Source organism: Gadus chalcogrammus, chromosome 2 (genome assembly GCF_026213295.1).
Source record: "Gadus chalcogrammus isolate NIFS_2021 chromosome 2, NIFS_Gcha_1.0, whole genome shotgun sequence".
Taxonomy (NCBI): domain Eukaryota; kingdom Metazoa; phylum Chordata; class Actinopteri; order Gadiformes; family Gadidae; genus Gadus; species Gadus chalcogrammus.
This window is the reverse complement of record NC_079413.1, coordinates 22813929-22840889: the sequence shown is the minus strand read 5'-3', so window position 1 is coordinate 22840889 and position 26961 is coordinate 22813929. Positions and strand designations below refer to the sequence as shown.

At 44.4% G+C, this 26961-nt stretch overlaps 1 long non-coding RNA gene and 1 pseudogene across 7 annotated transcripts; one reads left to right on the top strand and one right to left on the bottom strand.

Annotated features, from left to right (window-relative positions):
- Positions 1–2859: 2859 nt before the first annotated feature.
- Positions 2860–9404, bottom strand: LOC130400393 (uncharacterized). Of its 7 annotated transcripts, none has more exons than XR_008902892.1 (7): positions 9192–9404; positions 4830–8507; positions 4365–4615; positions 4194–4272; positions 4009–4120; positions 3605–3725; positions 2867–3419 (listed from the first exon to the last, which is right to left on the bottom strand). It is a non-coding gene; the product is annotated as an uncharacterized LOC130400393 (long non-coding RNA). The 7 variants fall into 7 exon arrangements; XR_008902910.1 differs by having other exon boundaries at positions 4009–4087; XR_008902904.1 differs by having other exon boundaries at positions 4197–4272.
- Positions 9405–14318: 4914 nt separating this feature from the next.
- Positions 14319–15352, top strand: LOC130400377 (cAMP-dependent protein kinase type I-alpha regulatory subunit-like; annotated as a pseudogene).
- The last annotated feature ends 11609 nt before the right edge of the window (positions 15353–26961 follow it).

Here is a 26961-nt window from a genome sequence, read left to right as displayed (position 1 = left end):
ATAACGATGGATCTTCGCTCGTACGATCATTCTCCCGTTGGATCTTGCGATCCATCGATAATTTATTTGTCGCGTTTCCCGAAACTCCTCTTAACGTGAACGAGCATTCGCTGCACTCACGACGTCGTAGGATTGTAACTGTCTACTGACACGGTGCTGAAATGGGCTCCGTAGGAGGGGGAGACGCAGGAATGTCGCAGGAAAATTGTGTTAAAAAGGGTTAAAATATATCCCCATCAAGGACAACAGCAGAGTAGCCTACGAAAAAAATAGACTGCAATTATATGAATGTTAAAGACATTAAAACACAATTGATTAGGCTTAAACCGACATATATCAGTCCTAATCCTGAATGCACTGTGCGTTTCACGGCATTTTCCCCCCTGAAATAATTCCTCTTCACACCTGTGAATAACCCGGGAGACGTCCATGATGAGGAATACAACGAAGCCCACCGTCTGGCCCGGTGCATCGTTGAGCGCACGATCGGGAGGTGGAAGTTGCGCTTTAGATGCCTTCACAAGTCAGGCGGAGGGCTCCAGTTTTCGCCGGCCAAGTCATGCGCCGTGCTATGTGTGACGGCTATGTTGCACAACATTGCAGCTAAGGCTGGGGTGGCATTGCTTGAACCGGAGGACGCTGAGGACGATGACGACGAGGAAGATCGGTGTGAGGACGGCCTCCCTCATAACTACGCGGCTGGTTTTCATGCGCGTCGAAGAGTGATTGAGACTTTTTTTTAACCCCCTCCACCCTCCCACATGTCACTAAACATTCCCGTCAACGTGACCAATCCCCACCATATCCCAGCCTTTTGCCTGCTCCTTTGCTTGTTTTTTATAATTTATTTTATATTTATTTTTAATTTTTTTTTATTTTGTAGGCTACATTAATTTATGCTACGTTTTATGAGTAGCCTATGTCAGTCTGCACAAATCCCGTTTTATTTTGGCCATTTTAACATCTTTATTAATAAATAAATTAATAATCTTTATTAATTACCAAACTAAGAACATAAAGGCGCAATGCGTTTTAATAAAACGCATCCAATAGACGGAATGTCCGATGGTGACGCCACTGAGGCTATAGCTGACGATGCTCTTAGCGTCCTACGAGTACCTACGAGCACCCCTGGAGTACTCGTTAGCTACGAGCGTTTAAGACGTTCGTTCCCAACGATGCTTTCGGGAAACGCGGTGAAAACTCTACGATGCCCTTTCGACGCACTTCACGATCCACTTAGGCTAACGACGCTTTCGGGAAACGGGGCCCTGGTGAACTGGGCATTTATTTCCTTAACTTCATATGTTTCGACCAATCCTGTTGCTGGAGGCAGTTATTTGCAGACAAACTAGACCAGCCCATGAGGGATGGGCAAAATGATTCTTTTCCGGGAATGAGTTCTGTTCACTTTAACGATTCGTTCGTTACGTCGGATTACGTCATTTGACAGGGAATCTCACAGGTGTCTAACTCCTGGGATTGGGCAATGCGTTTATCCAATAAACAGATGGAGGGCAAGTCTATTTTCGGAAATGTAAAAAATATATGAGTGGCCCCACGTGGAATGGTATGACCCAAGACACGTCAGACAGAGAAAGCGCGCAAATTCGACGGTACCACCTTGTCATTTGTTTAACCAGGTGCCATGGCAACACCATTGCTACCTCTCATTGGCTGAATCTTTGAGAACGTTGTAGACTCAATCAATATAAGATCGCGAAGACGAAGCTCTGTTCGTTTGTATATTCTATTTATGTGACCATATTTTTGTTTTATGTTAAAAAAAAAGAATCAGAGAACCAGTTCTCTTGTATTTGGGAAACCAGTTCTTGTCGTTCACCTTCGGGATTCGTTCGTAGTGAACGAATCGGTCGCGACCGACTCATCCTGTATAATTAAGGTGTATGACAGCTCCCTCTGCTGGACAACAGTCTCACACCAAACTACATTTTTCGTTTTGAACCAACGTAGCTATAGTACAGGGATGGGCAACTTTCATGATAAAAAGGGCCACATTTTTCATCATAACCATCGGAGGGCCACATGACTGCCCACTTCCAACTAAACGTGAGCTGAGAGAAGCTACACAATTTTGAATTTGGTAGATATGATTTCCTGTATTCTGGTGCATTTTGGGGATGGCCACTACCTAAAAAATCATCCAGAATCATAACCTATGTACTGTATGTTAATTGAACCAACATACATTCATTTCATGTTTTCCATGCTCAAACAGCCACATGAATGGTCAGTATTTTTATCAGTGCAAAGGGCTCACATACATCATCATTCAATGAAGTCAAAAAACTGAAAAACAGTGGCCCAACATTAAGTGCAACAACTCAATGAACTCAAACCCAACAAGCAGTTGTAGTATTGGCAACTTAAGTGGATATCTTTAATGACTGATATCGCTTCTAAGCAAACTAGACGCATGGGTTTGCCTTCGAATTCTATGAATTCTTCTCATCTTTCTTGACCGAGTTTTCCGTAACTCGATCAATTATTATTATTATTTTTTTTTTTTATGTGCGGGCCTGACTGAGTGAGGATGCGGGCCACACTGAGTGAGGATGCGGGCCGCCAGTTGCCCATCCCTGCTATAGTACATTGATGTGAGACGGGTTGGTGGATTTAACGTGTTGTAGTAGCCGAGAATGGCCTGCGGGGCAGTATGTACATTGTTAAATACATGAATAGGCTTGAATTGAGTAGTAATATGGAGGTTTTATATTTTTACAAAATGGATTATGTGAACATTGCAGATTAACAATCATGTATATTAAATGTATTGTACGAGTTTAGCTTGACATTAACCAAGTTAAAGGACAATTAAATGAACCGCAACAAACATGTAGAAGTCAATGTGGGATTTTAATATATAAACAAAAACACTTGACAGAAGTTTAATACAATTTGTAAAGGAAAGCAGAGGAAAACATTTTCCCAAATGAATCTTTTCAAAATGTCACCACCATTCCGAAAGCAAGTGAAGAGGTTTGTGTAAAAGGAGTCCTCCCTGACCAGCTCTGTCCCTGACTCTAAACCCTGACTCTCAACCCTAACGCTAAACCCTCTGAGGGCAGGAAGACGCGCCTTCCGTGTAAAGGTTCGAACCACAGAGAAGGAAGAAGAAGAGGAAGCAGTAGAGAGTAGTGAAGTAGTGAGGTTAGTGACAGACGTGAGGGAAAGGCGTGTGGAAGCACACGGTTACATGTGGGGTCAAGAAGAACACTCCCACTGGAGGTCATTGATCCATCAGCCTCAGACTGCTGAGCTCAGCAGGTCTTCTGGAGGACGAGGCTCAGATGAACTGAGGAGACAGGACCAGCAGGATGTCAGGATCAGGGCGGGTTTAGCTCAGGTGTGTCTACCCCCGACCAAACAGGATCAGGTGAGGTTCAGCTCAGGTTTGTCTGCTCGGACCAAACAAGGACAATGATTAGGTTCAATATTCAAAAGATGCAACATTATCTGAACCAAAGATAAGTCATTAAGGAGCAGGCAGGCTTTAGGGCGCCTTGCTCAAGGACGCATCACTGTATTCTGAGGGCTTGAACCCGGCACCATTGGTTTGAGAGTTGAACCCCCAACCCCCTACCTAGTCCACTATGTCCAGATAATGCACATTTATGAGGAATCCTTGATGGTAGAGTCCTGGTGGTCCTCAGGATTTGCCTTCCAGATGTATGGCTTCTCCATCAGTCCTCCAGATTCCTGGTCTGGTTACAAACGTAATTTGTCTATAATGTAAGGTAACAAACACAGGAGTAGTTGGGCTCTAACGCAAGGTAACAAACACAGGAGTAGTTTGCTCTAATATCAGGTAACAAACACAGTAGTAGTTTGTCTCTAATGTAAGGTCACAAATACAGGAGTAGTTGGGCTCTAATGGCGCGTAACAAAGTAGCAGCTGTAGTTTGTCTGGTAAACAACCACAATAGTATGCCGTAACTTGTACTGGACAAACTAATACTGCGTTACAACAAGTCTACTACAACTTACAAGGATCCTGGTTGGTGGAGTGATGTCGTCCTCCAGAGTCTTGGCTCCTCCATCAGCTCTCCTCAGCCAGAGTCCTGGTCTGGAACAAACAGCGCGAGTCTGGCCCTAAAGACTGGTAACAAACATGTAGTTTGTCTTATTTTTAAGCCCTTTATTTCCAGTTTGTTTGGTTAATACAAACTTACAACCCTGGTTGGTAGAGTGATGGTCATCCTCCAGATTCACGGCTCCCCTACCAGCTCGCCTCCGCTCCAGAAACACGTTCTAGTAAGAAAACACAGCGGTAGTTAACGCATGTCAAAGTAACAGCTGTATTTTGCCCTTTAAATCAACCATGTAAGTAAATACAAACTTACGAGGAATCGTTGTTGGTCGATTCCTAGTCGTCCTCCAGCGTCTCAGCTCCTCCAGCAGCTCTCCTCAGACAGAGTCCTGGTCTGGAACAAACAGCGGAAGTCTTGCTTCAACATGTGGTAAAACAGATGTAGTCGTCTGGTATATATACCCTCTGGTCCGGTGCTGCAGGCCCCTGGTCTCCAGCCTCAGTCTCGGGTCCATCCTGGCACCACAAGCCTCCGGTCCCCAGCCTCTCAGCCTCGCCTTTCAGCTGCAGCAGCAGGGTTATATCAGCATTTGCCCAACAATAAACTTATTTGACTCATCCGAAACCGAGTTACACAATTAATTGAACTATTATTTTATAGCTCAAGCCAAGGCCCGTTTTTGGGAATGAAGACAGAGCAGTCCACAAGTTTAAAGAAGTGGTTCAGGCCATGCATTGAAACTGACCTGAGAAGACTCTACTCAAACAGAGCACTGACCTGTTCTGGAGGACTTCTGACCGGAGGTGGAGGTCTGGCTCTGGGTGAGGAGGTGGAGGTCTGGCTCTGGGTGAGGAGGTGGAGGTCTGGCTCTGGGTGAGGAGGTGGAGGTCTGGCTCTGGGTGAGGAGGTGGAGGTATGGCTCTGGGTGAGGAGGTGGAGGTCTGGCTCTGGGTGAGGAGATGGAGGTCTGGCTCTGGGTGAGGAGATGGAGGTCTTGCTCTGGGTGAGGAGGCAGACACCTTGGGACAAACTACATGTTACCTTTTTAACCTTGTACAGTTCTAGAGTATCTTCTACTGTAACATGTGGGAATGACGGCCATTATTTTAGCTTTGATATTATCCAGTTGGTAACTCTGCACCAAAGTCGTTGTTTAACGTCATTCCATTGGGTAGGGTTTAACTTCTGTGGCAATTATTGACACCAGATATTTAGAACGTACGAAAGCTGAAGTAACAAAGAACGCTAAGCAGTATCGATATTAAATCAAATATACTCAGCCATATTCAGGTGCTGGGTTCCGTTGAAGAAATGTCAAATTATCTTCCACCTTGAAATGATTTTCAGCCTTCCCTGATGTCAAAAATGGGCCCGCAAGTAGAACGCCGTTTTGAACGCAGAGAGTCCCGCAACGTCATCGTGGTTAAAAGTACGGCGCAACCATCGGAAATTATCAACATATTGTACGACGTACGTCTCAGTATGTATTTAATATCAAAATTTAGTTGTTTAAGATAGGGGCAACAATTCCCAATGGAAACCGACTGAAAAAATTGTTTCCGTTGGCAACGGCTCGAGGTTACTCAAATACAATCAAGAACGTTCCGCCAGATTCCCTCAGGGGACTCCCGTCAAACTAACTGCCAGGTGGTTTCTTATGGTTGTCAAGACTACAACGTTCTATGCTAACCATTGGGACTGAATCAAGTGACCGCACTCAGAACCTTCCACGGCGGGAAGCACAAACCGTCCGACTGGAATACGAACATTCCGGCCGGAACCAACCAAAGAAAAAACAGAACCAGCGCCTCACCTTGAGCTGAACGGAGGAAGATCCTGAAGTCCAGCGATGGTCTTCATTAAAATACAGCCAACAGACTTACCTTGAGGAGATCTGTTTGTTGCTGTTGGTCATTAATACTATTCAGTGTACCTTTACATTATTATGCACCCAGTGTGTACAAGTTATATCACTCAAAACCATACGAGGAACCAAACTACCATGTACGTCCCACAACAACTTTAAACCTAAAAACCGGGAATAATTCAATACAAATCCGTGTCTACATTTTACAATTATCTAGATTATTCAGGGTACAAACCATACAGAGCAAATCTAAACGTTGAGCTCACAGAGAGCCGACCATAGCCCTGCAACGTCACCCTGACTGCCTCATCACCAACAGCAAATCATGCCAGCCAACACATGTACAGCTCCAGTGAGAAGTGGGCATCTGAGTGAAAGGACTGCCCATAATAAAAAGAAGCCCAATTCCTGAACTATCCAACCATCTTCATGGCTTAAAAATGTACAGACTTGACATTCCATTGTGTTCCAATCACCTTAGTCTGCTCCCTCGTTATTTATAAATAACATCACTAGAGTGTTGCATCCTACTCATGGGGGTGTGGTCTGAGTGAGCAGAGATGCATGCTGGGATACAGTGCTGTCTGAAGTCTTCAGTTCCATAGACACGCCCCTCAGGAGAAACTAAATGTTTGAGAATCTGTCGTGACATCAGTTACATGAGCTGGAATATCCTTCAAGATGGCGCCAGGATTCTCAGAGGAGAAAGGCCAAGAGGAAGATGTGTAGGTTCTTCCTCGCAGCCAGTGGAACACAACAACGGTCTTCATCAGAGTACCATGGAACACTTTGAAACATTCTCCTCTTTACACCTTGAAGCCCCAGTGAAGGTTTCCTTACCGCCTCAACTGAAGAGCACAACTTCAGCTCGAAGAGCGCACTAGCTGGAGTTCCCGGGTTGGTTCTGATTTAAGGGAACCAATCGTTCAGCTAGTCCTGTCCGAAACAATTACAGTTCAGCCTGAGAAGAAGTGCAACTGAGAGCAAGACAAGATCCACAGGGCTCTCCATCAATCCAGCCAGGTAGGAAGAGCCATCTCATTACAGGTCTGAAGGTCATCTTGAACATCCATTGAGGTCCCTTTCCAACGTCAGACTCTCCTTGTGGAATTCCTTTTGGTGTCCATCCTCCATTGATCCTGATTGGTGTAGTCCTAGTTTGAAGTCACTGATCTGAACACGCCGCTTGCATCCTTTTACACTTGAGTTGGACACTCCTTCCTGCCCAGTGTGTTGGATCTCGCTCCGGAGCATCGCTCAGGGCTCTTCATGTCTACTGGAGGCCCTTAAGTAAACGTGTGGCCGTCCATCAGGTATGATTTAGTTGACCATTCCAATATCCCAAGCCAATCACACAGACCCTCGTATGAACGTTATCACTGTCAAAGCAAGCCGGACACACACACATGGTACCCAGGACAGGCACATAGAACCCCATGCCTGGTGTGAGTGGGAGACACACACACAGTAGAACCCTAGAGATGCTCAAAAAATCTTCCATCTCATGTCAAACCCAAACACACACACCACTGAGCCATAAAAGGCCAAACAATCATGCAGGGTAAAAACCTCATAGCAAATAACATTCCATCATCCACCCCCAGCTCTCCTGCCAGGGCACCCAGAACAGAACAACCAATGTCTCCAGAGACGTAAATTATGTACAGCATTCTTCAGTGGCGTCCCACATTGGTGATGGATTATGCTTGGCATCTCCAAAATGTGTCCCAGGTTGATTCAACATCTCTGAAGTCATGTCTTTGTAGTCCAGTGGTTTAGTGATTGAGGGGCCTTCACAGATGCAAACGGTGCAGCTTTAGTCAGCCTGAGGACAGGAAGGAGGTCATCTGTTCAGAAGACCACCCAGTGGAGAGGTGTGGCTCTTGAGGAGCAGGATCCATATGGGGATGGCCCCAAATAAGACCTTCTTGGAAATGAAACTGTTCCTGAGGAGTCACGATGCCTGGAGGGGACTGTTGAATGTGTTCCATGGTTCTGCGTCAGACTGAAGTTGTGTTTTAGTCGTTGAGATGAGGAGCCCCCTCATCTCCCCCTGGTGTTTCTCCTTCTGAATCCCTGTCTCCATCTTTAAGAACATTCCAGTCCATGTAACTGACGACACGACAGTTTCTCAAACACTCGGTTTCCCCTGAGGGGGCGTGTCTACAGAACTGTAGACTCGAGACAGCTTTGTATCCCAGTATGCACCTCTGCTCACTCAGACCACACCCTCACAGTAGAGCAACACTCATGTGATGAAGATGCAGAGCTCAGGAGAGTAGAATGAAAGAAGACTAAAAATATCAGAACCAAACCCATTACTCCATCTTACAACAATAACTCGGAGCCTGTAACCATTTTAACAAATCATTAAAACCAACATAAACCAAACACCTAAGTAACCCATGAACCAATAAAACATCCTTACTACTCAGATCAACCTTCAGGTAACAGGTTAACCCACCAGGAAGCCAAAATACATCAGTGTGCCCAAGAGTAATGAGAAATTAATGACTTACAGTTTGCAGTTCATCTTCATGGTTAAGTTGGGATACTCACAGAACTGCAGTTAAATATCCAAGATAGACCTTTGAAGGAAGGAACAGTTTACTCATCATGGTCCAAATTTCAAATGAGAGTTAAAGGGACACTGTAATATTTTAAGTCATTTACTACCTCAAATCAACGTATTCATTCATAAATAAGTCCTCATTGGTGTAAGATTATCTCAGGCAAAAATCTTAACTAATTAAGAAAAACACTTGGCAGGCGAGCTGCGGCTAGTGAGCTGATTAGTAAAACTCAATGCAGGTTCGGCCCTCTGGTCGCCTTTGTAACAGTGAGAGGCTATTTCAGCTCTGTGTTTGATCTTAAATGACCTCCCTCATTTTAATTAAAGGGATGAGCCTGATTTGACTGATTTAGATTCAAACTTCAAAACGAAAAAAGTCTTCATTCAATTCACCTTACTGTGTGCGCGAGTGAGTGTGTTTGTGTATGAGAGAAGGAAGCTTTCATCAAAGAGACTCATTCATTGGTTAAACTGGAGTCATCGCCTAACACACACACACACACACACCACATATAGATTCACACCATATGCACGCACACACCACAGATACACACATATAGATATACACGCACACACCATAGGTATACACCATATAAATACTGTGGTAACCTGCTCCCCCAATGAGCCGGGTTCCAGGTACAAGCAAAGTTTAAGCCGCACTCGTCATTTATTGCATACATCTTAGACAGATTATACTCACGGTCTCTAGGGCCTCTGTGGGCCTCTAGTTGCTCGCAGACCCGAGGGCTTCCTTCTTCCTCGCTCCCGTTCCTCCCAAATGTCAGTCCTCGTGCTCCTTTTAAAATGTCTTCCTGGCTGTCCAGCCAGGTGTCTCCCATCTCGCTGATTGGGGTTCAACGGGCGCTCTCCGTCGCCGGCTGGTGGATGACGGTAGTATATTCCGTCCTGGATGAAACCTCGGGTCCGTCCGGACCGAGGTTTAGGGGGCGGGACGCCACAATACACACACACACCATAGATACACACCATATAGATACACACCATAAAGATAAACACACCAAATAGACACACACCAAAGATTAACTTAATAGAGATACAAACGAGATACCCCCCCCCCCACACACACACACACACACACACACACACACACACACACACACACACACACACACACACACACACACACACACACACACACACACACACACACACACACACACACACACACAAAAGATACACTCCATACAGTTCTGGTCACTAAATACTACTCCTCCTCTCTTCTCCTTCTCCTCTCTTCTCCTTCTCCCCCCTTCCGTCTCTCTTCCACACATATCGCATTTTTATTGCCTCTACTCAAGAGAATAGATTTGGGCGGGGATTTCTAGGTTTCATAAACATCCGGGGCTTAGCCCAGAGGGAAAATGAAAATGCTGCGCGCCAAATTTATGTGTATGCTTTATTGTGCATGCAAACTATTTCATAATGCTTTATCTAAATAAACGAAATACACGGTTTATTATAGCTTTAAATAGCTACCGTACTGCTATGCTGCTTATCCCCAAATGTCTAAAGTTCAATTCAAGTTATTGCAAATGAATACAAGTGAGGCAGACCTTACAAATATACACATACACACACACACACACACACACACACACACACACACACACACACACACACACACACACACACACACACACACACACACACACACACACACACAGACACACACACACTCACTCGCGCACACAGTAAGGTGAATTGAATGAAGACTTTTTTCGTTTCGATCTGACTGGGGATGGGATAGGTTAATACACTTGAGGTGGTAAACAGGTTGTTGTTTATTCTCTTGCCAGAAGGACTATTTCTATCTAGACTAGGCTTCTTATAAATGTTTATGAATATTTTATTTTTATTTTATTATTTTTTTCCCAAAGATCATATTCGGGGCTAATTAAATAACATCCAAGGCTTTATCCCCAAATAAAACAGCATAGGGACGCCACTGCCTTAAGCTACGTATTTATCCACGATAGCGGACACTTTAAATAAGTTATAACATGCAACTTATTTCAAATTTCCAATAGTATACTCGATACATACAAATATATAGGAATATATATGAAAATGAAATGGCTAAAGTTAATGCAAAATTATGATGTAGTCGAGTGCAAACAGTCTACTCTCATTGCATTCTTTGGAAGTTAATTCTGACTGATATACTGTTATCTTCCACAGCATGACGTAACACATCTCAGGAAGTGGTGGTGCTCCACTTTGTTGGAGAATCTTCATACTGAAGGGTATAGTTCTTCTGGAGCAGATGTGCTATGAATTCCAATATTAACACAACCGTAGCAATGACCTACAAAAACTATTTGTGTGTGTGTGTGTGTGTGTGTGTGTGTGTGTGTGTGTGTGTGTGTGTGTGTGTGTGTGTGTGTGTGTGTGTGTGTGTGTGTGTGTGTGTGTGTGTGTGTGTGTGTGTGTTTTGTGAGTATTGTGATTTAGACCTCACTTGACCTCGCTGGGATGCTGACGGCGTTACCCGCCTACATTTTTTATCCTTTTGGCGGCCCTCAGTCAAATTTTGGGTTCCTAAATTGGCCCTCAGCTGTCAAAACTTTGAGAACCCCTGTTGTAGACCAAATTCGGAAAACTGTAGTTCCACCATAGAAACGCTAGAGGTCAGCAATACTCCCCGTCGCGCAATGACGTCGGTTAGGAAAAGTGGAGTCGAATTCATTTTAAACAGCGCTGTCTTTTCCTGTTTTAAAGGAAGCACATTTTCATCTCTCCTTGACCCGATGACGTTTTCCACAAAGGTTAAGTAAAGGATAGGAGATTTGACTATTCGTAGAGGAATAGGGACACAGCTAAGGAGTCTCACCCATAGATATATATATTAACTAGATGCTTCGTCCGCGCTGCTGGTGGCCAATGGAGTCGAACGTCACCACTGGCGGCCATCTTACCACAGTAAGCTGCTCAGCCATAACATTGTGTTGGTAGTGGTACATGTACTTTTTAAACAACCATAACTTAACCATTTTCAACCGATTTTCAAACGGTTTGGTTTGTTATAATCGTCAGAGATGTAGTTATGACACTGCATACTTTTGATAGAATAATGAAAAATAGAATAATGTTCTAAAATAGGTACAATATCATAACCACGTTAATAACGTTTGTAATAAACCAAACCGTTTGTAAATCGATTGAAAATTGAGCAAGTTATGGTTATTTAAAAAAGTACATGTAGGCCTGCCACTACAAACACAATGGGTGTGTTCGAAACCACCTACTTGCTTACTACTCTTACTAACTATGACGTCAAATTGAGTAAGCAGAACGTAGTAAGCGAGTTTCAGGTAAGCGAGTAGTATCCGAATGTCTTCTACTTCCGGAAAGATTTTGAGTAAGCATCGCTAGCTTTCTAGACGTACTCAACCGCCCCAGAATGCACTGGTCTATTCAAAAGAACAATGGAAGCAATGGCGCTAAACGGGGAGCCGCAGCAGCAGTGCTTTTAATAATTGTTTAATAATTGTTTTTAACATATCACCGCAAATCCTTAGGTTGAAGATGTACTGTGACGTTAAATGTGACGTTTATATATTTATTTATAATATTTATTAACGGCGCCCGGCCGGTAGGTTATTGACACGTCATTTGATCCACGTCATCTGAGGTGGTTAAGTAAGAACGGTCTTCCGAACGTCGATTACTCAAAATGGATTACTCAATCATTATTTAAGGATTCGAGAAGTAAGCCAAGTATTGAGTAGGTAGTAAGCAGTAAGCAAGTAGGTGGTTTCGAACACACCCAAAGGACGCAAAAATGGCGCGGCTTTCGAGTGTCCTCAACATTGGAACAGTGCTTGTCGGCGTTCTATGACGTAGCGTCCTTAAAAGGACGGCCGTTGAGCATGCTTCCTTGACATTGGGAAACAGCCCTCCTCCTGTCTGTCTCACCTCACACCTGGCCCTCATCTACAATCATGCTCACCTGGTCTTCATCCCCAATCAACCCCCTTCATAAACCCCTGGATTCCCTGCTGTCGGCGCCAGATCGTACTACGCACTACCGTGATAACTATACGTGCCTGGCTCTAGTGTTACTTGCTACCTCGCTCTCTTACTCTAGTCTCTCTTGTTGTTTTTGGACCACATCTAACTTTAGTTCCTCTGCCTGCAGTTACCCGGATCACTCACTCCAGCTCGCCCACCTCGCTCTTCCCCCGGCTCCCTCATCCACTACCTGCTACCCACCTTGTTCAATAAACCCCTTTTTATCCCTTCAACATCGTCTCTGTCTGCTCTTGGGTTCAGCATCGTGTACCATAACACTATGTCTCGCACCCAGTGCCTGTAGCACTTGGGAAATCTTTGGGTTTACCACACTGGCCTCAAAACGTACCAGTGAGGATAAGTCGTCTATCCTATCTCCCAGAACACGCACTCTATCGACTGCATCTGTGTCTTCAACACGATTGTTCTCCACATCATCGGCCAAACAAACTTCGGAGCGTATCAATAATCTCCTCCATTGGTGACTATGATCCTGACACATACGAACGTTGTTTCTATTTATTTTTTTAATACATTTTATTGACAATTAGCAGCCAGGGGGTACAGAAATGGCAGACATAAAATACAGACACAAAAATACAAAATGCAGCATTAAATTAAATAAAAATATTATAAAGAGCACACACACTAGGTGTTTTAATAGCTTTCCCATTTCTAGAACATAGAATATTCCCCATGCATTGCCTTGTTTCATTCTCAAACACAACAAGGTTTCTGATTCGAGTATTTACATTTATGAATATGCCATTTAGCTAATAAAATAATAAGGTTTATAATAAAATATTGGTTTGCTTGACTAGAGGTGTAATTGAAGAAACCAAACAATACAACAAACAAATCATGTTCAATACAAAAACAGTACATGTTCAATACAAGACACATACGAACGTGAACAAGGAAATTACGAGCAAGTGACGTAGTTCACGCCCGGACACTGATTGGCTGATACGTTTGCCACTTTGCAAATTGACTTTTTGGAAAACGTTTGGATTACGTTTTGGAAAACGTTTTGCCAAATCTTTTGCAAAGCCTTTTGCGGATTGAAATGTCATTTGAATATCGCAACACACGCAGCGTGGCGAAGTGGATTGCAATCACGGGGACGCTATAGCTTTTCAATTTGAATAAAGGAACTCAAAGAATATGTTATTCTATTTTTATTGTAATAACTTTAGCAAATTTAATTGATTTTTTTATTGTTTTTTCCAGCTGATATAGCAGAGCCGACTCCTGAGAGCAGACGTATCTGAAGCTGCATTGTCCCTTTGCATATTAAAATACACTTTGAAAAACGTATTTACAAATTACATTATAAAATTGCATAATGAATTGCCAATTGCATTGCCATTTGAATTTTGCTACATATATGCTTCCATAGTTGTCTTCTTTTAAGCAGTCAAGTGCACCACATCAGTTTGTTTATTTAAAAAAACATTTCTCACTTCAAACATGGAAGATAATGATTCAATAGTCAAACTCAGACATTTCTCAAAACTGGACTTTCAATCCAAAAAGGAGATAATAAATGATGGAAAACCAATGCCGGAGCTTAACGGGTTGCTTCAAACTACGGGACAGAAAGTAATGCGGTCTTTTCAAACAGAGTGGTACCGCCGAAAAGACTGGCTTTGTGGCTGTGCTGTGGGGTATAAGGACTCAATACAGTCAATATTGGTTGAAGATGCCAAAATAAACAACTCAAATTGAACCATGTTCAAATGCGATGTTTTATCCTAACATCCACTGTCTCCATTCCTTCGCCATGAAGGCTACAATGACATCAGGCAACATGAGCAGCGATGAAGAGAGGAGTATGAGAGAGTGCGAGCAGTAGGCCTACGTGCAGAAACACAACATCCAGCAGCTGCTGAAGGACTGCATCGTCCAGCTGTGCACCTCGCGGCCAGACCGGCCAATGGCTTTCCTCAAAGAGTACTTTGACAGACTGGAAAAGGTGAGGTGTCAATCATGAGCTGACATCTTGGGAGTCTCGTGTGCATTCTGCTCTGCTCTGAAGTCGGTTACCTTCGTATTGGATATTATATGCTGTTGTCTGAATGACCGATGTGCTGCTCTCACATTGGACTTGCTGCAGTTGTATGCTGTGATTTTGGTTTTTGATCATTTGGCGGGATAACTTAATATTAGTGTCCTCGTGGACTCACCAACCTTCTGGATTAACCATTTGACTAGCAACTGATATTGAAACAGGCAAAAATGATATTATATTACGCATGTAAAATGTTGATTTAGAAGCTTTTTTTTCGGGACCATTGGAACAGATTTAGATGGCTTAGAAATACAGACCATCTACAGTAACCTTTAAAACATACATGTGTCTAAATAGTCCCGAGGTTTCACGATTGAATGCTGCAGTAAAAGTCCTCAAGGAGTGAGGGAATGGAAGCGCCCACTGACCGAGCGCTCCCCTCTGGGCCTCGGCCCGCGCCACCAGGAGGAGAGCATGCAGATGCTGCTGCAGCAGAAGGCCTCGGGCTCCCGCTCGGACTCCCGCTCGGACTCCCGCTCGGAGGAGGTCTCCCCCCCATGAACCCCGTGGTGCGGGGGCGCCGCCGCCGCGGGGCCATCAGCGCCGAGGTGTACAACGAGGAGGACGCCGCCTCCTACGTCAGAAAGGTCAGCCCCCGCCGCCGCCGCGCCTCACCGCTGTCGGAAACGCACCAGACATGAGCTGCGTGTCCTCGGATGCGATTGGTCAGGCCAGACCTTTGGTCGACTGACGGTCCAATCATGTATGATGTGTTTGTTGGTATGTGCGGTTCAGTGATGCCTCGTTTTGTGTGTCTCTTGCGTCGTTCAAACGGTTGAAGACGATCCCTTGGCATGTCAGGGTTTCCAGCAGCTGTCTGTAGGTTTGTCTCTACCAACAGATTTTACTTTTCACAATATGACGACAATGTCCTCGTCCGTTCATGTCAGCCTCTGCATTCAATTTGACGGAAAATATAGGCTGCTATTTGCCTCATGTATTATGATACAGTCCAATACAATATATCATAATTCATATTATAAATCAATTAAATCAATCAGTGGCTGGTCTCTGGTCAGAGAGCTCCGTTCTCTCGTTAGTCACACCTGATCGTGACTAAACCTTTCATCAATGGAGAGACTGTGGTCGTGTTTGACTGATTGACAGTTTGGAACGCATGAATTTAGCAGAACAGCGAAAATGAGTATACTGACAGAGAGAATCATTATCACCAGGACGAATGGTATGACATAACGGCTGCTGTTGAAACAGTTTGGCTTTTTGGATTATCTTTAATGGTTTCTCACCATGTTGCCAAACTTAAGTGGTTTTTTTTCTTATTTAGTGCGGTGTAGTTTCCTTCTACTAGACTACGGTCTAGAATGTGCTCGGTTTTGAAAAGAAAATTAACAGAAAGGGTCAACGTGATAACACAACGGTTTATCAAGCAAACAATGGACATAAATGCAGGCCCGTCGCTATGGGCGGGCCATAGGGGGCCGGGCCCGCCCCCCCACAATAATTGTGCCCCCCCAAATGAGGCACGTCTCAAAAAAAAATAAAAATAAATAAACTTTTTTATTTTATGTTATTATTTATATTATTAACGCTCCGTTCACTTGCATGGGCCCTTCACAACTTAAGTATAATTGACCGCTGTCAAGGTAAACAAAGGATTTTTTGCCTTTAATGGCGTCTTTGGTATCGCTCCGCAAGAAGTCCGGTAACTTGTCAACCCCAGCGTCTTCGGTTGCTAAGCGACGTCAACGTCTTTGGCGGACTATTAAATCTGCCGATCTAGGCTACGTAGGCCTACGTAACTACGTCCATTTAGCCGCTAACAGTTACCGCGCATTTTGAAGTGAAGCTGGATGATTTTTCGCTAGCTTACTTTCATTTCTAGTTCATCATCATGGATATTCGTAAGTGGTTGAAAAGCCCACCAACAGTCTAATAATCAGTCAGATAATTTCCTGGACCCATCAAAGGTAACCGTAACACCTCTCCTGCTATTAGCTGGAACTGATGTGGCTGAATCTGAATATACTGTGGCTTGTGAGTTCCTGGTTAAGAAAATGAATGACACCCAGAAGACGGAAAATGGACAATAGCAAACATCCTTAGCACATTCAACTGTGCACTCCAGGCTATGCCGACTGTTCTCACAGCCTACACCCTTGCCCTAACTTTAGGAGCTTCCACAGCAATGTGTGAAAAGTCATTTTCCAAGCTGAAAAACGTCTTCTCAGAGCATCGGCGCACTATGTTGCACAGACGCAAGGCCCAGCTGATTCAGCTTGCTTTTGAAAAGGACCTGACTCACAAGTTTACATCTGAGTGGAAGGATATGTTGATGAGGAGGTTCCGCTCGGAGAAACGCTGCCTCCCGCTGAGGACAGGGAGGGAGGGAGGGAGGACAGCGCTGAATCCACTCAAAGTAAGCTACCGTGTGTGTGTGTGTGTGTGTGTGTGTGTGTGTGTGTGTGTGTGTGTGTGTGTGTGTGTGTGTGTGTGTGTGTGTGTGTGTGTGTGTGTGTGTGTGTGTGTGTGTGTGTGTGTGTGTGTGTGTGTAATGGCAATGCATATCCCTCTGTTAACTGCAATTACACCTAATATGTTGTATAGTCCAGTGTTTTATGGATATATATTCATAGCATTGCTTCTATGTATTGCTTTGAATGACGAGGAATGATGTGATGTTGTAGGGAAGGCTATAGGCTACCGGGTGATATTGCTGTTGGTTATGATTAACGTGATGATTATGTGCTGCGCGAATAGAGGAAATATACGTACTGTAGGCTAATAATAATTGTACCCCCCTATGCATTTCATATGCCCCCCTTCAGACTCAGGTCTGGCGACGGGTCTGCATAAATCATGTATGTCCTTATTTAAATAAAAAAGCAAAACATAACCGCATAATAGAGACAATCCCCCTTCCCAGTTAGCCAGGTGATGATCATGTAAAATATATTATTATTAGATAACAACTCTTCCAGTTTGTAACAAACATACTTAATTGCCATAGATGAATCAAGGAGCATAATTCTCAAATCGACGTGTTCAGCCTGCAATCTGATATCATCAGTGTCAGGAAGTGACAGTTGACACTCTTATCAGAGTGAATACACTCTTATCAGATGTCTTCAGTTGACACACAGACTCACGGACGCATGCAAACACAAAAAATATTATTTTTCATTAAATATAAAGACACGCCCGTCGTAAGGTATCAGAGACGTGTAGTGAGGCCCGTGGCTGGTGAGGCACTGACTTTATCAGAGTCCGATTTACAAATATATGAACCCAATTGTTATGTAGTAGAAAAGGCGATTCCTCGTAGCACAGCCACACAGCCAGTCTTTTCGGCGGTACCACTCGGTTTGAAAAGACCTCGTTACTTTCTGTCCCGTAGTTTGAAGCAACCCGTTACACAGGCACAGAGGAGGGCACTCCAAAGGGTCATAAAGACAGCTGAGAGGATTACTGGGACCACACTTCCCTCCATGGACTTTATTTACAGTCAGCGCTGTCGGAAAAGGGCAGTGAGAATCATTAGACTCCCTCCACCCAGTTCACCCTCTACTCAATAACTAACATTGTAAATACAGACTCAGACACAGTAGAGCGGACAGTGTCATCACACACACAACAAGATTCTTCAATAGCTTCTTCCCTGCAACAGTGCGACTGAAGGCATTAACAGAGAACATCTGAAAAATACAATGTGCAATATTGTATTTTATTTAAATATATACTCACCACCCTACCCCCACTTCCTACCCCCATTTAATTTAATATGTATATATTTTTTAATTTTAATCACTATCCACTATCTATGTTCTAGAAATGGGAAAGCTATTAAAACACCTAGTGCGTGTGCTCTTTATAATCTTTTTATTTAATTTAATGCTGCATTTTGTATTTTTTGTGTCTGTATTTTATGTCTGCCATTACTGTACCCCCTGGCTGCTAATTGTCAAAAAAATGTATAAAAAAAAGGTCCATGGAGAGAGAGCAAGAGAGAGAGCGAGAGAGAGAAGCACAATAAATAGTAATAATAAAAAATATAAAAAGTTTTAAAAATTGAGATAAGGACAAATTGCATGTTGTGCATTGCATTTCAGAGAGCACCACAGTAGATAGTGATTACAATTAAAAAAGGTGTATACATATTAAATTAAATTGAATTCAGCAGTGCAACCATACTGTATAACCAACCACATGTAGCAGCGTTGTTGCACGTAGGAAGTGGGGGTAGGGTGGTGAGTATATATTTAAATAAATAAATAAAATAAATAAGCAAAACACAATATTGCACATTGTATTTTTCAGTTGTTCTCTGTTAATGCCATCAGTCGCACTGTTGCAGGGAAGAAGCTATTGAAGAATCTTGTTGTGTGTGTGATGACACCGTCCTCTCTACTGTGTCTGAGTCTGTATTTACAATGTTAGTTATTGAGTAGAGGGTGAGCTGGGTGGAGGGAGTCTCTAATGATTCTCACTCACTTTCAAACAGAGTGGTACCGCCGAAAAGACTGGCTTTGTGGCTGTGCTACGAGAAATCGCCTTTTCTACTACATAACAATTGGGTTCATATATTTGTAAATCTGACTCTGAAGAGGTCAGTGCCTCACCAGCCACGGGCCTCACTACACGTCTCTGATACCTATGTACGTTGTGTCTTTATATTCAATGAAAAATAATATTGTGTGTGTTTGCATGCGTCCGTGAGTCTGTGTGTCAACTGAAGACATCTGATAAGAGTGTCTTCACTCTGATACGAGTGTCACCACTGTCACTTCCTGACACTGATGATATCAGATTGCAGGCTGCTCAGAATTAAAACATGCAACGTGTTTTTTCCAGCTGATATATCAGAGCCGACTCCTGAGAGCAGACGTATCTGAAGCTGTCAGGGAGGAACCATGGCTACCATCTCTGAACCGGACCCTGGACTCTCTGAGGAACCTGGGGACACGTCTTTGGACCGGAGGGAGACCAGGAAGAGAAAATTTGGTAGGTGCCCTTTTGAGAGGATTTAAAATAAATAATCCAGTAAAAAAAATGTCGTTTCATCTGCATACGTTTAAAATGTACTTTTAGAAAATGTTTTATTTCAAATAGGCCGATCTGATGAACCAGTGACCGTATAGACAGATTTATTCTCCTAAATAACGACATGTGTGTGTTTGGGACAAAAAGCTCGCATTTACCTTACTTGACGTGTGATTACGCCCATGAGTTACGGACTATTGATAGGCATCTCAAGTAGTTGTGTGTTTCATGTTTTAGGTCCGTTATATACGTGGAACAGAGTGCAGAGTAACTTTAGGGAGCAGAGCACAAGTTTAGTTTTTTCATGACTTATTATTAATGGTAGTGCAACCTAACATTAGATTGACAATGGTTTATTTAATCAACAATTTTGTGTTTTAATAATGGCTGCTCATTTAACTGAAGCGATATCAGGTGAACTTATGAATTTAACATCATTCTATAAAGTTTGTCATTAATATGACCATATCTCAAATTATCCCACGATACATGTCCTCATATTTTCTGCGTGGGCCGATGTGAAAGACCCTGGTGACACGCAGGCCACATGTTGTCCCCCCTCCATTACTGTGTGTGTACGTATGTGATTCTGTGTGTATTACTGTATACCTATGAGCATATGAGTATATGTCAATAATGAGGGAATGGTAACATTTATGCTAGAGACCAGCTCTTGCTCTGCTTAATTGTGTTCTAAACACGAGAGCCACAGTACCAGTCATCACTTACTGAGGTGTTCTCAGTAGATGTCTTCAGGTGTTTCTTCAAGACGGGGAGGGATTCTGCAGACCGTAGTGAGTCTGGACTGTGAATTACAGCCACGCAGTATGAATATATCAGTGTGAAAATTACTCTGTGTGCGTGTACGTGTGCTTGAGTGCGTTCGTGAGTCTGTGTGCAGTTGAAGAAAAACATTTCCTTACACTGATGGTATCGGAGTGCACGTTGATAATTGGTCAGAATGAAAACAAGTGACGTTGTTTTTCAGCTGGTAGAGCAAAGAAGAAGGCTAAGTCCAGACGCCGGGGAAGCCATCAGAGAGTAACAATGGTCACCATCTCTGAACCGGACCCTGGACTCTCTGAGGACCCTGAGGACACGTCTTTGGACCGGGAGGAGACCAGGAAGAGAAGATTTGGTAGGTGCCCCTTTATACAGAATTTAAAAGAAATAATCCAGTCCAAAACAGTGATCCAGAAAAGTATGATTTCCTCCAAATACATTTAAGATTTATGTTTCTAAAACATTTTTAGCCGAAGTGACCGTGTGTGTGTGTGTGTGTGTGTGTGTGTGTGTGTGTGTGTGTGTGTGTGTGTGTGTGTGTGTATGTGTGTGTGTGTGTGTGTGTGTGTGTGTGTGTGTGTGTGTGTGTGTGTGTGTGTCCTACCCCTGAACAGCTCTATGGTTTCACATCACTGTCATTGTGAGCATCGGACTGCTGAGTATTCTCCTCATCTCCCTGCGCTTCAGTGAGTCTAAATCATATCCTCCTAAATAGAATTACAATGCAGTATAATCATATCATTGATTGTATTAATAGCAATGATAATGTTAAATATTGTTTTTGTAAGATTTAGTGATAATAATAGGGTTAGCACACATACACCGCATGCACACACATAAACACAGCATACACACACACAAACAATCCACACGCACGTGCACGAACACACACGCACATGCACACACACTGCACACACGGGCGTGCTGATGCAGACGTTTCAAGACAAGGGCAGCGCAGGACACCGCATACACACACACATGCACACACGCACGCACACACATGCACGTGCATACACACACTGTACACGCACGGATGCAGATGTTTCAAAACAACGGCAAGATTGTAATAACAGCCCCGCCGTCGACACACTCTCCCACCTGAGCCTTATGTCCATCATAGACACTTTTTTGCAAAACGTTATTGTTCTTTAAACATTATCCACCACATTGAGCCTCCCGAAAAAATTTCTTATGTTTTATGTGTAGGCTATGTGTGACTGTAGGCTACTGCTGCCTCTCTTGGCCAGATCACTTGAAGAGATGTTTAATCTCAATGACGCATTCCTCTGTTAACAATAAAAAAACATCTCTCACGTCAGATAGCCAATGTACAATCTGTAATCTTGCCCTCACAACCCTTCGCGGCAGCCGGCGGCAGGCAGCAAGTCGCAGTTCATGTACTTCAGGGAGTCAAAGCCAAAGTTCCTTTCCCCCAATTCCTTCTCAACCATGGCAGTATCGTTGTGGAAATACAAGAGCCGTCAAAGAACAGAAGAAGTGTACAACACTTCCGTTACAGTGTGTGTAATCACACACACACACACACACACACACACACACACACACACACACACACACACACACACACACACACACACACACACACACACACACACACACACACACACACACACACACACGTGGCGCTCACACAGTCGTAGCTCATTGTCTCATTGGCAGGCCAAATTCTCTGGTCAGGCAAGGCAGAGAAAGGGGAGGAGCTTGGCCCCTCATGACGACATATGGGGCCACATTCCAAATCAGCGCGCCTGAGCTTCCATTTTTTTTTTAGTGCTCGTTTTACACCGAACGCAAGTTTTAGCCACTGGGAGACGATAGGAAGGCTAGGGGAACTCATATCAACGTTAGAAAACCTCTTAAAGGGAGATATTCATGCCATGGGACCTTTATGTCAGGCAGCCAATTTGCAATCTGCAATCTTGCCCCCTCACCTTTTCTTCAATTTGTCTCTAACTCATGCTCCAATCTTTCATTGATCGATATTTCGGATGTTGATGTCTGCATCAACGGAATATATGATGGAAGTAGTTGCAGTAACATTCAAGATGATGGCGATGAGTTCTGCCCGTTCTGCCTCCGTGCTGTCTGCGGTCAAACCAAAACAAACTACAGTGTCAGCGGCCGCACTTATCCCGCCTCTTGCGAACTAAGACCGTACGTCATATCCCGCCGCTTGCAGGCCCACCCCCCTTGATTCTACTGACGTCTGAACGACATCGATGTCCGCATATAAAGCATCAAGTGTGAATCACCCTCAGGGTGTAATCTTCTGATACACAAATGCTGCAAACTTAAAATTATTACGCTTGCTTCATAAAGTAAGAAGAAGATGATCATGCTTGCTTCATTACATTAAAGGTGAACCAATATGTTATTTGTTGTAACATTGTAGGCAAAATGTTAGTACATTATGCGCTCAGAAATTAAATACAATATCGACCGGGGTGTCCATATTATAGCTATGGGGTTAAAAACAACTAGACGTTGAGCGCAGGCAACGCACACACGGACACTCTAGTCTTACTTCTATATAATAGCAGGCCTGTCGCACCAGTCACTCAAGTTGGTCAGTGCGCACGTGCCAAGCAGCCTGCAGCTCTCACACACACCCACGCAAACGCATACATACAGCGCAAGTACACGGATACACACCGCACACGCACGCACATGCGCACAAACATACACGGAAGCACAGACACACACACACACACACAAACACACACGCGCTTGCACGCACGCGCACACACCGCGCGTCAAGACAAAGGCAGCGACACACTCGCCCAGGTAAGAGGTTATGTTTTGAGACATAACGGCTCCGCCATCGCCACCCGCGCAGGTAAGAACACACGCGCACACGCACACACCGCAGCGACACTCGCCCAGGTAAGACGTTATGTTTTCAAACATCTTACTGCTATAAAATGGCAGGCCTGACGCACAAGTGAAGGAGCGTTCACACCAAACGCGAAGGGATGACATGATCTGTGCGTTCACACCAAACGCGAAGGTGCGACACGATTCAGTACAACTTCAACGTAGAGACGTGAATCTGGCAAATTTTTCACTACAGAAAACCTGCGACAAGATTTGATTTGCAGTGCGACATTTTCGCCCGGCACGGGCGAGCGCGTTGACGTGGTTTTGCAGCTTCCGCTCGAGTTAAAATATTTCAACTTTGCCACGACATTCGGCGTGATGACAGCCAATCAGCGTTCAACAGCATGGCCACTGAGTGACGCAACATAACAGCCAATCAGTGTTCAATAGCGTGGCCACTGAGGGACGTAACGTAACAGCCAATCAGCGTTCTTCAGCGTGGCCACTGAGTGACATAACGTAACAGCCAATCAGCGTTCTTCAGCGTGGCCACTGAGGGACGTAACGTAACAGCCAATCAGCGTTCATCAGCGTGGCCACTGAGTGACGTAACGTAACAGCCAATCAGCGTTCAACAGCGTGGCCACTGAGTGACGTTACAGCCAATCAGCGTTCATCAGCGTGGCCACTGAGGGACGTAACGTAACAGCCAATCAGCGTTCTTCAGCGTGGCCACTGAGTGACGTAACGTAACAGCCAATCAGTGTTCATCAGCGTGGCCACTGAGGGACGTAACGTAACAGCCAATCAGCGTTCTTCAGCGTGGCCACTGAGTGACGTAACGTAACAGCCAATCAGCGTTCATCAGCGTGGCCACTGAGTGACGTAACAGCCAATCAGCGTTCAACCGGCCAACCGTTCCCCGCAGTGCCGTCCGGGGTGAACCGCAGCATGGAGGAGAAAGGGATTGTTGCCGTTTGCACTCCCGGAGCTCTATATCTAATAGTGTATAATATTATATAATTGAATGTGTTATATTACGGCCAAAAGCTGTGTGAGCCTCCGGACGGCCGTAGCGCGTAGGGACTGGGCTTCGAGGGGTTTGTTTACTGGCGTTGCTATGGTTACCGGTCTTGCGCGTTCCAACGGTTTAGCGGTGGTATCTAATAAATCGCTGTCTGATCAATACTTCATTCACTGCCTCTTCCGTGGTCATTACGATATTATGGACCGACTGCGTCTGGTTCTCCGCAGTCCCTCGCTCTTCCACAACATGTAGAGACATGCTACGGTGGTTATCTCGGCCGTGGTTGAGAATGAATTGGCATGAAGCTCCGTTGGCGGGCAAAAGATGCTTGCTTCATAACGCAGAGAGGAAATTATTATGCTTGCTTCATTACGTTATAGCTGAACCTAATTGTTATACGTTGTAACATTATAGGCAATATGTTATTATATTATGTGCTCAGAAATGTGTTACATTATCGACTGGGGTTTCCACATTATAGCTATGGGTTTAATTACAACTAGAGGCTGAGCGTGCAATGCGCGCGCTCATCCTGGAATGATAGCAATGATAATGATCATTATTGTATTTGTTAGAATTTGTTTTAGGCCTACTAATATGAATAATTGTAACAATAGCAATAATGATATTGATAACTGTAGTTATTGCTATTTTAATTAGTATTAATATTATGGACTTTTTGTTTGGTTGGCTGTTGGTCCTGTGATGTTTAGAGACGATGTCGTTCTGTTTTAGAGCTCATATCTTCTGTATTCCTCTGTCCTGTCCTAGACTCACCGTCACCCTGGATAGAGGGGAGAGAGAACTTACTGGATAAACTCGGTGAGGGTTTTATCCAAGTTATTAAATCAATCGCGTCATCAACATTCATTTCAAAAACACCCTCTGCTTCTGTGATTCATATTGTGGTCTACTAAGGTCAGGTTTCTATTGTCGTCTATTAAGGTCATGCTTCTATGTGGTCTGTTAAGGTCAGGTCTCAGGGTTGTGTGTCCGTAACGAAGACCGTAAGATAAGCAGTTCTCTGTTTGTTCAGGATGTTCTTTTACATTCAACAGATGAATTGACACTTCAGGGCTGGATGCTTCACGACAAGAGTCTCTATCTTGTTTCTACTACTAAGAAGGGCTGGAGGGCCAGTAGAGAAGACTGTCAGAAGAGAAAGGCAGACCTGGTGGTCATCAACAGCAGAGAAGAACTGGTGTGTGTGTGTGTGTGTGTGTGTGTGTGTGTGTGTGTGTGTGTGTGTGTGTGTGTGTGTGTGTGTGTGTGTGTGTGTGTGTGTGTGTGTGTGTGTGTGTGTGTGTGTGTGTGTACTTTGTGGTCATGACAACAGATGCTATTACCTTTGGAAACAGGCGTTTGTCAGCAGATTGATGGGTTCTTGCTGGATTGGACTGAGTGATCGAGAGAAGGAGGGGACCCACAAGTGGGTGGATGGTACCCCCATGACCTCAAGGTAAGGCTGAAGACTCTATTCAGCAGCATCTCTTCTCTGAGAGTGACAGACTGACCTCCACTGTCTCCTCCTCGTGGTTCTCAGTTGGAGACACGTTATACCACGCGATGACGGCGGAGCAAGAGACTGCGTCGTAGCAGGGGAGGACGGCTGGTCTGAAGAGCCGTGTAACAGACTGCACCACTGGATCTGTGAGAAGGTCCTAGACCTGGATCATCTGGAGGCTGAGCGGAACAAAGAGGGTCCGTAGACTTTGTTTGTGTTCATGAGTGGAGAACGGATCCTCCTTTCTGTTCTCTGTGCCGTAGATACAGTAAATACACTCTTTAAGAGTTGAAAGGTTGTTGGATGTGCTTAGGTCTACTGAGGTCAGGTTTCTATTGTGGTCTACTGAGGTCAGGTCACAAGGGTCAACCCTTTCTGGGTTCACTTGCACTAGTTTCTATTGGAGCTGCTGAACGGTTTTGCGTTCTCCTCCACAAGCTCCGCCCCCGACTCGTTAATCTCTTCGTGGAGTGACTTCCCCTCCCTGGGTAATCTTTGTTGACACTGCTGTGATACTCAATCATGTATGAAAAGGCAGGCCAGAATACTGGGTGTGAATCCCCTGGTCGCCCTCTAGTGGACGGGTGTCAGGAGAGAGTGAAGGGAGTGTCTGACGCTGCATCTCTAGATCCGTGTTGTAGACGTTCACTCCTCTCCTCCTGGTTTCTTCAGGTTCAGTGATGCTCACGGAGGAGGAGGAGGAGGCCCCCAGCATCACAGAGTTCCACTCCTCTACCCACGTGTTGCCCGTGGGCCAAACGGCCCGCTACACCTGCCACGCCGGCGGCACGCCGGAGCCCACAGTAGAGTGGCTCCACAACGGCAGGCCCCTGGAGAGGGACGGCACAGACGACCAATCAGAGGCCTGGGTGGAGAGGGGCTTCCTCTTCGTCAGAGGTGGGAGGTACGGCGTGAACACGGTCTGCTGCATGGCGAGCAACAGCGCTGGCACGGCCAATCACAGCGCTGAGGTGCTTGTCTTTGGTAAGTCCTGGATCCAAGGAGAGACCTTTGTTGATGTATTCATCCTATTTTTAATTGATCACTTATGTCCCTGCTTGTTTATACTGTGTTATGTATATATCACTGTTTGTTCATTGTTCATTGTTATTGTCTTAATGTATGCACCTTATTCACCAAGCCAAATTCCTGGTTGGTGTAAAACCCTTCTTGGAAATTAAATCCTTTCTGATTCTGATTCTGATTGTTTTCATAAC